This window comes from Gopherus flavomarginatus, chromosome 6, assembly GCF_025201925.1.
Source record: "Gopherus flavomarginatus isolate rGopFla2 chromosome 6, rGopFla2.mat.asm, whole genome shotgun sequence".
Taxonomy (NCBI): Eukaryota; Metazoa; Chordata; order Testudines; family Testudinidae; genus Gopherus; species Gopherus flavomarginatus.
This window is the reverse complement of record NC_066622.1, coordinates 14,489,137-14,503,281: the sequence shown is the minus strand read 5'-3', so window position 1 is coordinate 14,503,281 and position 14,145 is coordinate 14,489,137. Positions and strand designations below refer to the sequence as shown.

The 14,145-nt window shown below is 38.7% G+C and overlaps 1 protein-coding gene across 3 annotated transcripts in view; it reads right to left on the bottom strand.

Moving 5' to 3' along the window:
• The window catches only part of LOC127053147 (contactin-4), a 369,811-nt gene extending 357,694 nt beyond the window's left edge, over window positions 1-12,117 (bottom strand). For all 3 annotated transcript variants that reach the window (XM_050957313.1, XM_050957314.1, XM_050957315.1), the window contains exon 1: window positions 12,033-12,117. The gene's annotated coding sequence lies outside the window, so the exon portion shown is untranslated. The remainder of the gene's footprint in view (window positions 1-12,032) is intronic.
• Window positions 12,118-14,145: the final 2,028 nt, after the last annotated feature.

The following is a 14,145-nucleotide window of genomic DNA, read 5'->3' as shown; positions in this document are numbered from 1 at the left end:
TCTCAAAGGTAGCACAGAAGGGGGCTAGGAATAGGGCCCAGAGCATAGCCTGAAGATAAGCCCCAAAGGGCAGAAGAACTTTTTTCGTTTATTAGGACTTTTTAGTTTAGACTTCTTGTTTTGTGACTTGGCTGGAGAGTTAAGACACCTCTCCAGAACTGACTGGTGCATGGAGAGCTGAGGAAACCCACCTCAGGAAGGGAAACCAGTGCAGGGAGCCCTTGCAGCGCAACATTTGTCCAGCAGGGGCACTATAGGCGGCCACATCCACTTACAAGCAAAACTTTTTAAATTTATTGGACAAATAAACACAGAAACGGCGAAACTCAGAGCAAGTAATAAATGCTAGCACTGAGCCAGATCATCCCCCAAACCAGCATACATAGACACCATTATGAAAGTATCATTAATGTGTGCTTGCACTTTGGCAAACCAAGCCCCCCTGCATACTCTGCCAGTACTGCTACATGCCAAAACATGAAATGCACAGGCATACATTTTGAAGGCCCATTCTGAGTCTGTGGTTATATTCCCCAAAAGATGCAAGCCATCACCGTTGGAATTCCCATCAGGTAGCAGAGAGGGAGAGTAGAATCTGTGAATCCAAAGGACCGAAGGGCCCAGTCAGTCAGAATTTTGCTCCGAACGGGATAATGTATCACTTTTTCCTAAGAGAAGTGTCATGAAAGACTATGGATGAAACTCGAGGTAGTTCTTCTGCAATTGTCATAAACAGATAGCTAAGGGTTAATGTCTCTTTCACCTGAAGCACCTGACCAGAGGACCAATCAGGAAACTGGATTTTTTCAACTTTGGGTGGAGGGAATTGAGTGTCTGTGTCTTTGTCTTTTTTTCCTTTTGTCTGCCTGCCTGCTTGCTCTGAGCTTTGGAGAAGTAGTTCTACTTTCTAGTCTTCTGTTTCTAAGTGTAAGGACAAAGAGATCAGATAGTAAGTTCTATGGTTTCTTTTCTTTGGTATTTGCATGAATATAAGTGCTGGAGGGCTTTGATTTGTATTCTTTTGGAATAAGGCTGTTTATTCAATATTCTTTTAAGCAATTGACCCTGTGTTGTATCCTTTAATACAGAGAGAACATTTGTACTTATTTTTCTTTCTTTTTATATAAAGCTTTCTTTTAAGACCTGTTGGAGTTTTTCTTTACTTCAGGGAAATTGAGTCTGTACTCACCAGGGAATTGGTGGGAGGAAGAAATCAAGGGGAGATTTGTGTGTTGGATTGCTAGCCTGACCTTGCATTCCCTCTGGGGGAATAGGAAAGTACTTTTTGTTTCCAGGATTGGGAACAGAGAGGGAGATTCACTCTGTTTGGGTTCACAGAGCTTGTGTCTGTGTATCTCTCCAGGAGCACCTGGAGGGGGGAAGGGAAAAAGGATTATTTCCCTTTGTTGTGAGACTCAAGGGATTTGGGTCTTGGGGTCCCCAGGGAAGGTTTTTCAGGGGGACCAGAGTGCCCCAAAACACTCTAATTTTTTGGGTGGTGGCAGCAGGTACCAGGTCCAAGCTGGTAACTAAGCTTGGAGGTTTTCATGCTAACCCCCATATTTTGGACGCTAAGGTCCAAATCTGGGACTAAGGTTATTACAGCAATACATTATTACATTTTGAAGCTCACTTGATTTGCCTTCCTACATGTGAATTGAGCAAATATTAATCAAACTGTTGGAATTCAAAATGAAATCACCCCAGTATAGATGTACAGGAGAAGGAATTATTTCACAGTGCAGAAATAACACAGATTGGCCAAATATTTTTTCATCTCATCCAACATTTAAAAAAAAAAATACAGACCAAAACACCCTCAAATTAATTTACTATGGTATTTTGAGGACCAAATCATTAACAATTCCTCTTTTCAATATTCCTTCAAACATCATAGACAGAAAGTCAATTCTTCCAATTCCATTTTCAGATCATAAAAAATAGTGACAAATCTTGTAAGAAAAATATCTCCTAGCAACCTGGGGAAAAGGAAAGCGCACATATACACCCCAAGGGATAAATGCTCAGAAGCATCTATATAGAGAGACAGATCGACAGTTATATAGATATAGGTATATATTTATATTGAATAACCATATAATGTGGTCTACACCTGAAGAGTCATGTGACATCTAACATCTTTTAGCTTCACTAACGTTTTTCGCTTTCATTTTATAGGTAAATGTGTATTTAGTGCTTTGGGTTCATGTACAGTTGATGTCAAAATAATAGTTAGGGTCAACAAATGGACTCTCCCCAAAAGCCCTCTTAACAAAATTCCTTTTGACATCCAATTCATCAACTTGGTTTTTTTTGGAAGAACAGTCTGGAAGAACGAATGACTGCCCTGCACCTTTAAGCAAGGAGGTAATTAGCTGGCTGGCCGAATGAAGGGAACAGTGCTTTATGGCTAGGAGGGAGAAAGGGAATGAACACTGCTGCAAAAAGGTCAGCATGGTCACTGACTCATCCCCTAGGAATGCAGGGTTTAAAAGGGGCAGCTCTGCACCTAAAGCCTCTCTTTCACACGGAACAGGCTGAAGCAGGAGTGAACTTCAGCACATCTCAGCCGCATGGCTCCATGTGGAAGCAGAACAATGTTGGAAGACTGGCCATGGAGGCAGTGGTGTTGATCTGTGGGCACAGGATTATTTTTCTTATGCACATAAGTAGATGTTCTAGCGGCCTTTAGGGGTTGGCAACTGCGGTCCAGTGACGGGGCAAGTCTGTGTTGGCATGGAAGAAGCAGCATGTTATTGGACCAGCTGATGCCACTGCAGTGACTGACATGATGTGGCACACGTTGGAGACCACTATATGGGAATGTGTAAAGGGGTTCCATTACTGCCCAGAACAAGAAGGGACTTGATGCAGGTCGGTGTTGTCGGACATGCATTAACGGAGGGTCTGGCTAGGAGCCATGTGACACCACCTGTGGGGACAAGGCTCAACAGATTCTAACAGGGGTGGTCAAATACCTAGAGGTCATAAAAAGCTCAGCAATTTGGGCATCCTGGGGCACCATATTATTCAGGGAGGATAGGGTTCCCCTGTAAAGCCTTGGAGCCCATTTGGCCAATATAAAAGGGGGCAGTAAGAGGTGTCTGGGAACCCAACTGGGTTTGGGGGGCCAGGTCAGCCAAGCTAATTGCTGGTGCCTCCTTGTGGTGGATGTCCAGTGCAGGTATTCCATAGGAAAGGTATACAGTGATCGGATAAATGGCTTGGAAAAGGACTTAAAAGAGGTGTTCATTAAAGAAACAAATGGGGGGAGGTTGGGGACGACTGTGATTGGTATGCAGGGAGCCAACCTCCCATTTGTATAGCCAACCTTAACCCCCCTACGAGGTGGGGTGGATGGTAAGAACCTGGCAATCCATTTGCTGAAGAGACATGAAGGGAAAAAGATGGGGAACTGGTAAGAACCCCCAGGTAATTCAGTAATAAACATGGAGTTATCTGCACTGTACACTTCTATCTGCTGGGTAGTCCCAGACATCTAATAATAAAGTTACATTTTGATTAAACCCATGCCAAATGTCTCCTGTCTTTCTTTTGGTGTAGCCAGACAATGGTCTTGGAGTGTTACCTGAAAGAACAAGATCTGAACAGAGTTCCATGGTCAAGAACCTCTCATTGAAATGTCCTGCCTCCAGTCCCATGACAGTTAAACTAGCAACTGTTAGCTCAAGAGACTCAGATGATCTATGACAAATGACCTGGAAACCAGGGATAATTCAGCACTTATGAAAGTAAGACCACTTTTATTTAGCTTAATCTAAATCCAAGTGATCTTGCCCACAAATAGCAACAAATAAACTCCTTGTCATGAGAAATATTCAACTCTGCTGCTAAAATTAGATAGCGCCAATCCATGAAACAAGTCCTCTAATGAGGATACCACAACTCATCTAGGACAGATGCACATATTTCTTGAACTTACACTATTCCCAGATCGCTACCTTGTGCACTCTGTTTTGCCCACCTCACTGAAATCAATCGGACTTCCTGTGAAGCTATGTACTACTCAACATGAGTAAGCATGCCAGAATCTGGGTCTAAAGGACATCTCTTTAGGATAAGGCAATGTCATTCCCATCATATATAACTTTTCTATTACTTTTCCGTTACTGTGATGCTGGGTGCTAATATCTGCACATTTTTATTGGGACTGTATAAAGAAATCATGAGGAAAATTATAAACAAAGTAGAAAGCCATTTTTGTGATTGAGACCATACCATCGAAAGTTACTTTTTAATCAAAGCTTCTTAATATCCATGGTACCCCCACCTTCAAAAAGTTAATCAGTTTGTATTCTCACAATAGCATGTTTGTACCAAGCCAGAACCAAGTTGTTAAAAAAATACATTCAAGTCTAAAAATCTGGTTTGAGTTTAGGGTGAAGTTTTATGTTGTTCTTATTTAAGCCTGTTTTGAGCAGTTCCATTCTTATATTGTTCTTTGGATACATACATGGATCACACACTCTTTTTCTCACTGTTTTATGCAGCAGCATAGATGCATTCTCTGTATGATTTTCAAGAACAATCTATGCAAACAGTTTTTAGAGTGCTAAGCACTACTGAAAAACACAACTTGGTACCATTGCATTGGACACTGGTAATAACTGGAGCAGAACTTTGCAGAACTTTTCTTTCTGGAGAGCTCTCCCAAGATTTTGAGTTCTTTCTACCTCACTTACCCTTATTAATTTTGTTCCAGTTGGGGGAAGCGGAAAGGCTTGGTGGAAATGGGAAGAAGAATTTTCTTACACTCACCAGAGTGAAAACATTTCCCTGTAGAAAAGGAAACACAAGTTCCTGGTACTAAAAATATTTGGTGTTGAATATTGCTCTTCGGAAACCTTTACAAAGAACCGTTTATCTTAAAGACACCCCATTAATTCTGCCAAGATTTGTGACATCCCATGCAGTGCTCCGCATAAATTAAGGCTGACTTAGGACTGCTCCTCCATTTTTTTCACATTCTCTCTCTCTCACACTTCTGGACTCATACAAGCCCCTTTCATATGTCAGATGAGTGTTTTATTGCAACATGAACAATCGAAGGTAGTGAAAAATGACCTTTAATAAATTAGATGAGAAAGTCACATTCCATAGGACTGTGCGTGGTCCAAAAAGGATCCTTTGTCTTCACACCACTAAGGGTATGTCTACACTGCAAGGAGACACCCACAGCTGGCCTATGCCAGCAGACTCGGGCTTGTGAGTCTCAGGTTAAGGGGCTGTTTTGTTGTGATGTAGACATTTGGACTTGGGCTGCAGTCCGAGCTCAGGGCCTCTCCCACCTCACAGGATCCTAAAGCCTGGGCTCTAGATTGTGCCCCAAATGTATACACTGCAATTAAATAGCCCCCTAGGCCGAGCAAACAGGCACAGGCCAGCCATAAGTTTTTAATTGCAGTGGAGATATGCCCTGAGTGCTCCAAAATCTGTCACCTGAATCAACTTCCCTTAAACTATAGCACTGAATATACCTTCATCTGGAGAACTTTGAAAAATCACTTTATTTTTTCCTCTTCCCATGGCAGCTGTCATCATGTCGCTATAGCAGGGAGAAGTAAGTGTCTCTCTATCCCTAGAGTTGTCACTAGCAGCAATGAAATATGCAATTCGCAGAAGAAAAATAGACATTTTTATTGGTAGCCACAGGATGTAAAGCTTCTAGCAGACCCTGGTCACCTCACACAACATACTGTGTAAGGGAAAATAAAGTTCCTCAGAAAAAAAAAGACACTCCAGACCGAGAGCATAGATAATAAATTCCAAAATCAGAGTTTCTTGTTTCCGTCTCTAAGAAAGAGAAGTTGTTCTCCCCACCTACAATAACTCTAAAAAAATATTCCAGCAAATGTGATGGCAGCCTGAACCTGCCTAAAAGCCATGAGAGCTCATTAATTGAGGTTTTTTTTGTTTGTTTATAAAAAAACAATCACAATTAACAATCCAGTGAGTTTAAAAGAGCTCCAACTTGCTTGAGTGTGCACACTTTTTTCTCCGGTACTTTAAATCAGTGGGTTGGTCAACTAGTTAAAAGGAAATCTATGTTATGTATTAGTTGTTTTGGCCCTCCATATATGGCAAAATATGTTATTGTGTTCTTTGTCAGGCATGAGTTTGAGATGGAAGGGTTACACACAAGCGGTGAAGCTCTGAGTGAGTTATTTGGGAAGGGCCTATGTGATTGCCAGTAAAATCTGTCACACCATCCTGTCTTCTGTACGTGCCATATATTTTACAGGGGAAAAATCAGAGAGTTAGTACAATTTGTCAGATTTCTCCACATTCAGAGTTTGGTTATTATGGGGTTCAACTGTACAAGACTTTGCAGGAGAGGAAAATAATAACTCATACATAATGTTAAAGTGGTATAGAAAATGCAGTGTGTGTGTGTGTGCGCGTGTGTGTATATATATATATATATGTATATTATTATTATTATTATAAGTTTAAGGTTTGATATTTTGGGAACTCACACCCTAGAATCAAGTGCTGTACAACTCAAGGGAAAGCTGGAAACATCCTCTTGTTTCTAATCCAGATACAATGAGAGAAATTGGACTTTAACTCTGACATTGGTCCAGGACATTATCTGAATTGGCCCTCAGACCAGTGATATTTTTTTTTAAAGGGCTATGATGGACTGACACATTTGTGTCAGGCTTTTCATAGGTTTAGAATGTTGGAAGTACCCTGTAGTAGCAAAAGAGATGGATTAGTGAGAACGTGCAGGTGAAGTGGTCAAAGGTGAATATTAAAAACAATTTATCACACAGATTTCACTGCCACATACTATATGTGAGATGTTTACTGTTATTTATTTTTCATTACATTTCTTCTCCCCATTCTATCTCCTCTTTTTTAAAGAAAAAAAAATCAGTCTCTCTATATTTTCCCCTCAGAGATTCTTCTCTACTCTTTCCATTCCCACCAGCCTTTGATAAGTGCACTATAAACTAAAAACAATCAAGTAAGACTTTCAAACCTATAAGGTTTGAGTGGGTTTGAAATTCAGCATGAGTTTACCCATCCCTAGGCACAGTGGATTTTTCATAATACATGTGTCCTCCAAGAATGTGCAGGCCCAGTATAAAAGTAGAACCTAAAAACTGGGACAAGATTTTCAGATGTGACTAAGCTATTCTGGGTGCCTAACTTGACACACCTTCCAGGATGCTAATTTTCAGAGGGGAGATGCTCAGCACTTTCTGAAAATAAGGTATGCCAAATTGCGGACCCAAAATCACTAATCTAGTTTGAAAATCTTGACCTGGGTATAGAAACTGGCATAGCTTGGCGAGAATTGAGAAGAACATAGTTTTTTAAAGATAGCACTGGAGGCATGGCTGGTGGAAAGATACTGCAAAGATTGCAAAACACAATACAAAAGCAAGTTTCTAAAGTCCTGGCTGCTTGACTATTTGGTTACCAATGCCACAGATATATGTTTGTGATTAGAAAAATCTAAACAACAATACAATCAAATGGATAAAAATGTCTGATAATTTATTAAAGAGATTATATTTAACACAACATAGGATGTATGTAAGATGCACTCTAACACGACGTACAAAGATCACATCGTAGATTTCTTGTGGAAGAGTTATACTAAGCCCTAATATTGATGTAAGGTTAAAAGATATTCTAAATCAATTGATATTTAAGACTGCATCATTTGTTAGTGTCTCTGTGGAAAATGCAACAACCTTGCTAACACTCTGCGTATAGATCTTTAACTTTAAAATACTATATCAATTTGATACCACGCAATCTGCCACTTAGCATAAAAGGAGTTTCCAGGCTACTAAGAAACAGTTAGGAGATACGTTTTTGTTCTAAAGAATCTGGGTCAGACCCTCAGCTGGTGTAAAATGACATAGCTCATTTGATTTAAATGGACTATCCCATTTGATACCAGCTGAGGATATGACCCTATATAGATAGAAACCAATTTTGGTAACATTATAAACATTGTAATTTTACCTGTCACATAAGGTTTTGTCTTGTTTGTTTAATTTTTTCAAAATGGTTCATTAAGTGTATTCTATTTATACTTAAAATCTGTAATCACCCCTGAATATGCCCACAAAACCTAGAATGTGTCAGCAAATGGAAACTCCAATCAGGTAGGCACAGATGATCGTGAAAATGTGGTCTTAGTTTCCATAGCTGAGGGCAAAATTAAGTCTGAATACTTAAGAGCCCACAACTGATCATGAACAAAAAATCGCAGGTGCACATTTACAGGCAGATTCTGACAGCCTTGCTCTCATGTAATAGCACCTTACCCCATGAGTTATCCCACAGATTTCAATGGGACTATTTGTGGAGTGCAATGTTTCTTTTTACTGTGAGTTAGGGAATCAGAATCTACCTACCATCCCCATGTCCCTTAAGACCACAATATTAGAGACATAATATGTAACAAATATGTATTTTACAGTGACCTAGTCTTTTAATATCAGGGACTACTCCGTCACTCAAGTCCCTTCTGCGTTAAACAAAGCTGCCAATATCAACATGTTGTATCCTGGGAACTGCTAATAATAGCCTTGACAGTGAAAATTTGGGATTTTCTAGTGAGAATTCTGAGGTACATTCTATATAAAGATACCAAACCCCACTTTTCTACCGCTAGAAGAAACACAAGCACCTTCCAACACAATTAATCGTACATGAATCTTGGATCTCTGGACATTGCAAAAAGAAAGCTGTCCACTACAAATCATTTTCAACGGCTAGCTCAAATCTCATGCAGGACTTCAACCTACGCAGTTCAAACAATTCAGGAAGTGGTGAAACAAAAAAGAGTTGTGGAATAAAATATGCATCAAGGTGATTATAGTGTATGTTTAGTATTAATTTTTTTGTTGTTGGTTGACCTGGAAATAGAATAGCCCATATCCGTTAGTGCTTATCAGCCTTACTACTTTTTAACCAGCATAGTGCCCCGGCAGTGGAGACACACTGACCAGTGAGCCGGCAACTTGTCTTCAGTAAAGTGATAGCTATCATCAAAAAATGAAGGATAATACAATCCCAAGACCACAGATTGCTACCTATAGCATCCCTACCTTGTCCCCTCCCTGCAAGCACAACTCCCACTAGCGGTTAGCAGACCTCCAGGAGAAGGAACTATAGAATTACTGGAGAAACTAATGTATTTCCTGCCTAGGCTTGTGCTGGGAAACCCCAGAACCACTGTGATTGGCAAAAGCAACAACCACAAAGGCAATACCAATAATACTGTAGCCTCTGAACTTTTTTTCTGCACAGAAACATAGTTCATGCCAACAAACTTAGCTAGAGAAACAGTGGAGCTAAACTTCATCCTAAAAGTAAAACAAGAGATGTCATAAATGAAAGAAATTGACTCATAAGACTCACTGAAACACTTCACTCCATAAGGCCAATAAATAAATATACAATCAAAGATTCTGGGTAACATTTCCAAAAGTACCTAACTGGTTTAGGCTTCCAAGTCCCATTTTCAAGAGTCTTAGGGCCAGATTAGTAAAGGTATTTAGACACCTAAAGATGTACATGAACATCTAGTGGGGTTTCCAAAAGCGAACAGGTACCTTACACAAATAGAAATCAATGGGAGTTAGGCATCTAAGTGACTTTGAAAAGCCACTAAAGCCTATCTGCATCTTTTGACACCTAAATACCTTTAAAAATCTGGCCATTAGGCAGGTAGTAGTTTACATGTCATTGAAAGTGCATAGGAATAAGGCTTCTAAGTGCTGAAGTCACTTTTGAAAATGGGACTTTGGTCGAACGTGATATTAAACCTTGAGTTTTCACAAACTCTTTTCTTCAGATTTCCCCAGCAATTCATTTTTGCAGCAAATCCAAAATGCATAAACTGCCTAGATGTCTGAGCTGAAATCCTAGATCTAAACACCCTCGAACCTTGGGGAAGTGTGGACCCAGAGCTGAACTTAACAGTTTAGGCCCATCTCTAATAAAACTCAGCTTTGTAAAACTATCTTGAAAATTTAGTAAATCAGCCAGAAACCCAGCTAGCCCAGACTTTACAATCATGTTAAAAGAGAAGGAGGTTTTGTTTGCCCATCAGAAAATGCAATTGGCTTTAATGAATGTACAAGTCTATTCTCCTATGTTTGTTATGCCAACACATTACCAGTATTTGCTGATTCCCACATTTAGGTTCATAATTTTCGACCTCACACAGGAAAAGTTTAGCATAGCCCAATATAGGATTATGAGACAAATTACCTGCTGTTATTCTACGTTGCTTTTCTTTCTAAAACTATACATCTCGCAGAGATTACAATTATTACAGTATTTCTATTATTAGTACAGTGCAATGCTGCCTATTCTGCTCAATTTAGCAACTATCCTACTTTCCCTCACTAATCTTTAATGTCATTTCTTAACTCTGTTGGGTGAATACACCCTGACAGATGTGGGATGATCTACTAGCTCTTCATTAATTGCAGCTGCTTCCTTTTACTTGAAAAAAAGAAGTCAGAGAACTGTCTCTAGTCTTTATCTAGTCCTTCAAGTAGGATACTAATTCCATCTTATTAAGCATATAAAGAGGATATTGTGAGATATGTTGAAGTCAATCTACTTGGAGAAAAATCTAGATTTGTACACCTCTTTCATTACATATTTAACATATTACTCCATCTACACGGCAACTTCCCAAGATAAAAAAAATACTGTGTTTGTACCTTTACACAAGTTTTCTAATTTGCAGGGAAGCATTAACCTTCAAAATAGAACATTTTGCTAAATATTATCCTCAATAGTTTGCCTACATTTACTGTAAAATAGTGAAATAGCACTCTCTCTCATACAAGTGTAGCTATAGAGTTATCTAACATATGTAATTTTTAAGTGCACTGTATTCTACATAGTTTCAACAAGAAACGCAATAATTTAAGAGAGGCTACAGTAGTAAATAAGTTTTCCCAAAGGGCGTATTACCAGGGCAGGGAGTGTTCGGGACCCAGGAGTATCTCTTAGCCATTGCATCTTCCCACTCCATAAATATATCAATAGCTGAAGAAGACAAATAGAAAACTTCGAATTACAGAATCTGCTTTTGCAACATACATCATTTACACTCCCTAGAAACCATATTTGATCACAATATTTACTCTGTTCTGAGAGCCATCCTAAGGATTTCTTTTAGTGTCATGAAATTATTCTGTGCAAGTGGCTCTTCTACTCTAAAAAGGTGCCTGAACGTACAAAAATCCAAAGAAGCAGAACAAGAAACCACTTTCAAATTACTGTGCCTAATGACTGACCTCGTTCATTAATAATATGTCCACAAGGCAAACAACATTTTACTAAATGTCTATAGCACCTAGATACATTGCTATGGTTTCAATTCTCAGACTCAGCGAAGGCAATACAAATGGTTTAGAAAATGGCTTTTTGTTAACTAACACATTTTCCATATTTGTGGTATAATTACACATACACACACACACACTTCAGTTTGAATCACTCATTCACAATACTATGCTCCCAAGACTAGAAAGTGTACTTTATATGTACAAATTTCCTATTATTTAGTGAGACACGGTGGATGAGGTAATACCTATTATTGGACCAACTTCTGTTGGTGAGAGAGACAAGCTTTCGAGCTTACACAGAGCTCTTCTTCTGGTCTGGGAAATGTACAGAAGTTGGTCCAATAAAAGATATTACCCTACTTTGTCTCCCCTAATATACTGGGATTGACATGGCTACAACATTGCAACACTGAAAACTGCTTAGTAACACCTATCAGGCAACCACATTCACATAACCTTGCAGGGAGATTCTGTGTTTCTAAAGCAGAATCCTAGGGCACTTCTAGTATCACCGTAACCACTTCCCACAGAGTAGTAGTTTTTATTTTTTTAAATCTTTTTAAAAGTAATTTTATTAACATGTTTAGGTATCAAAAAGCAGCTAAAGGAAACAATATTTTTAAACATCTCACTACGAGCTATTCAAATTTCATAATCATTTACACGGTAACTTACCAATGCAGGCGGCAGCTGTTTCTGAATTTGTCCCAGTGGTCTTATATTTGATATTTTTCCATACACACCACATCTTCCCTCCTCGGATTGAAGCTGTTTCTGTGCATATCATTTGACCACAGAACTCTCAGATTCTACTGCCTTATTTACATTTCCTTTGCAGGGCACTTGAATCTACCCACTGATATAGGGTTTCCTTCTGGCAAGCCTTAAATCTGTCTTCTTTAGTCCCTTCTGCCAACTGCCTGGGATAGTCAGCTTCTGTAAATTCTGCCATCTCCTCTAAAATCTACAGCACTGCATTCTATATATTGCCATAAGATATATTTTATTTCTTTGCAGTTCTTCTGATGCTTTCCTCTTAATATTAAATCATTGGCTTTCCCTTGCTGAAAAACAAGCTACTCCTGTTTTACTTTATATACAAAACTACTACTATAGTCCCTCCTTGAGAACATGTACCGTTTAATAATAGGGAAAAAAAAGGACTCTAACGGAAGGGTCCTTGCGTAAATACAGCCATGTCTTATCTATCATTTATAGTTTTCTCATACAATACAATAAAACTGTCTGGTACACCATTGGAACCATTAACTAACCAATATTGAACTGTGTTTCCAAAATCTTTTCATTCATTGGTTTAACCCAAATGAATGATGCCATTGAAGAAAACAGATAAGACTGCAGCTAAAGAATTAACAGTGTAAAGAAATCCTGTCTGTCATCATTCTATTCTGCATAAGAGAGAGACTATGTGGATAAGAGTATATTATACTTTAATATGGAAATTCATTTCCTGGATGGAGAGCAAGAATGCAATGACAAAACCTGTATAGATAATCTTGCATCGCTGCTTTCTCAAGCATACTGATACTTGGGAAACCAAAAGCAAATAATTTTCACATATTGCATTGATCTCATAAAAAATTAACTATTTCCTGCTTCAATATGTTACACTATATAACTTTAATAAGAGGTGAATTTAGAATTCCTAAAGTATAGCACAGCAAACCTGAAATAATGCCATTAACTCTCAAGAAGTTTGTGCACATTTACATACAGTTGTATGCCGTGCACTCATAGCATCCAGAAAATACTCCATTGTTCTGTTTTATTTTACATATATTCCTCCTCATCAGCATACAAGCATTGAATGTTAGTGAGAATCAGTGTCCATCAGCTCTTAAAGAAGTGTTCATTAAATAATTTCTTGTCGCCATTTGTGTGTAAAGTACAGGCACAAATTTACACTCTCCACTAGCTTTCTTTCTCTTTCTTTCATTCATTCAACAAATTAGCCTGTGGAATACTAAATCATAGTAATCTGATCTTCTTGCAGTTACTTAACAAATGCTCATTTTAAAATATCCTCATGTGATGAAGTAACAATTGGAGGTCAGTAACTATATGTTTAAAGTAGGGTCCTATAAGAACCACAGGTTTGAAAGTACTTACTATAAAGCCATAATCAATGCATCATAAGTATTTCCCAGGATTATTATTTTCCGGGGTGAGGCGGCAGTAAGGGGGTGGAGGGAGCAGCAACATTAGCTCATCTGAGTTGCTTCAGAATTAAAACTTCTACTGGGTTAGATATTGTAATATGCAACAAATCGTGTTACGTTCCCATTTTTCGGAAATAATTTGCATTGACCTAATTTTGTCATGTCAATAGCTTAATATTAAAGAAATAAAATTCCCCATGTACAACTCCACTTCTGAGAAACAAATGGGTAATGACAGTACAGTGTTTTTTTAAAGTTTCTTTTGTTTTATATGGAAATTAATTAATTAATTAATGCTGTGGAGAACACTAACAATGCAAGTGATCAAAGTAACAAGCACTGTTCCTAATCCTTACAACAAGTGGTTTGGTTTGGTTTTTGTACATCAGAAGTGACCAGTAGTTAGAACAGGAGACTAGAAACTGGGTGCAAAGGTTTACACTTTTGGTTGCATCACAGACTTGCTGTATTGTGACCTTGAGCAAGTCTCTGCCAAGTGAGTCTGTGCCTCAATTTCCACTTCTGTAGAAGAGTGATGATAACGCTGAGCCAGGGCACAGGTGCCTTGTGAGGCTTATTTCATTAGTTTGTGGAGCACTTTGAGAATT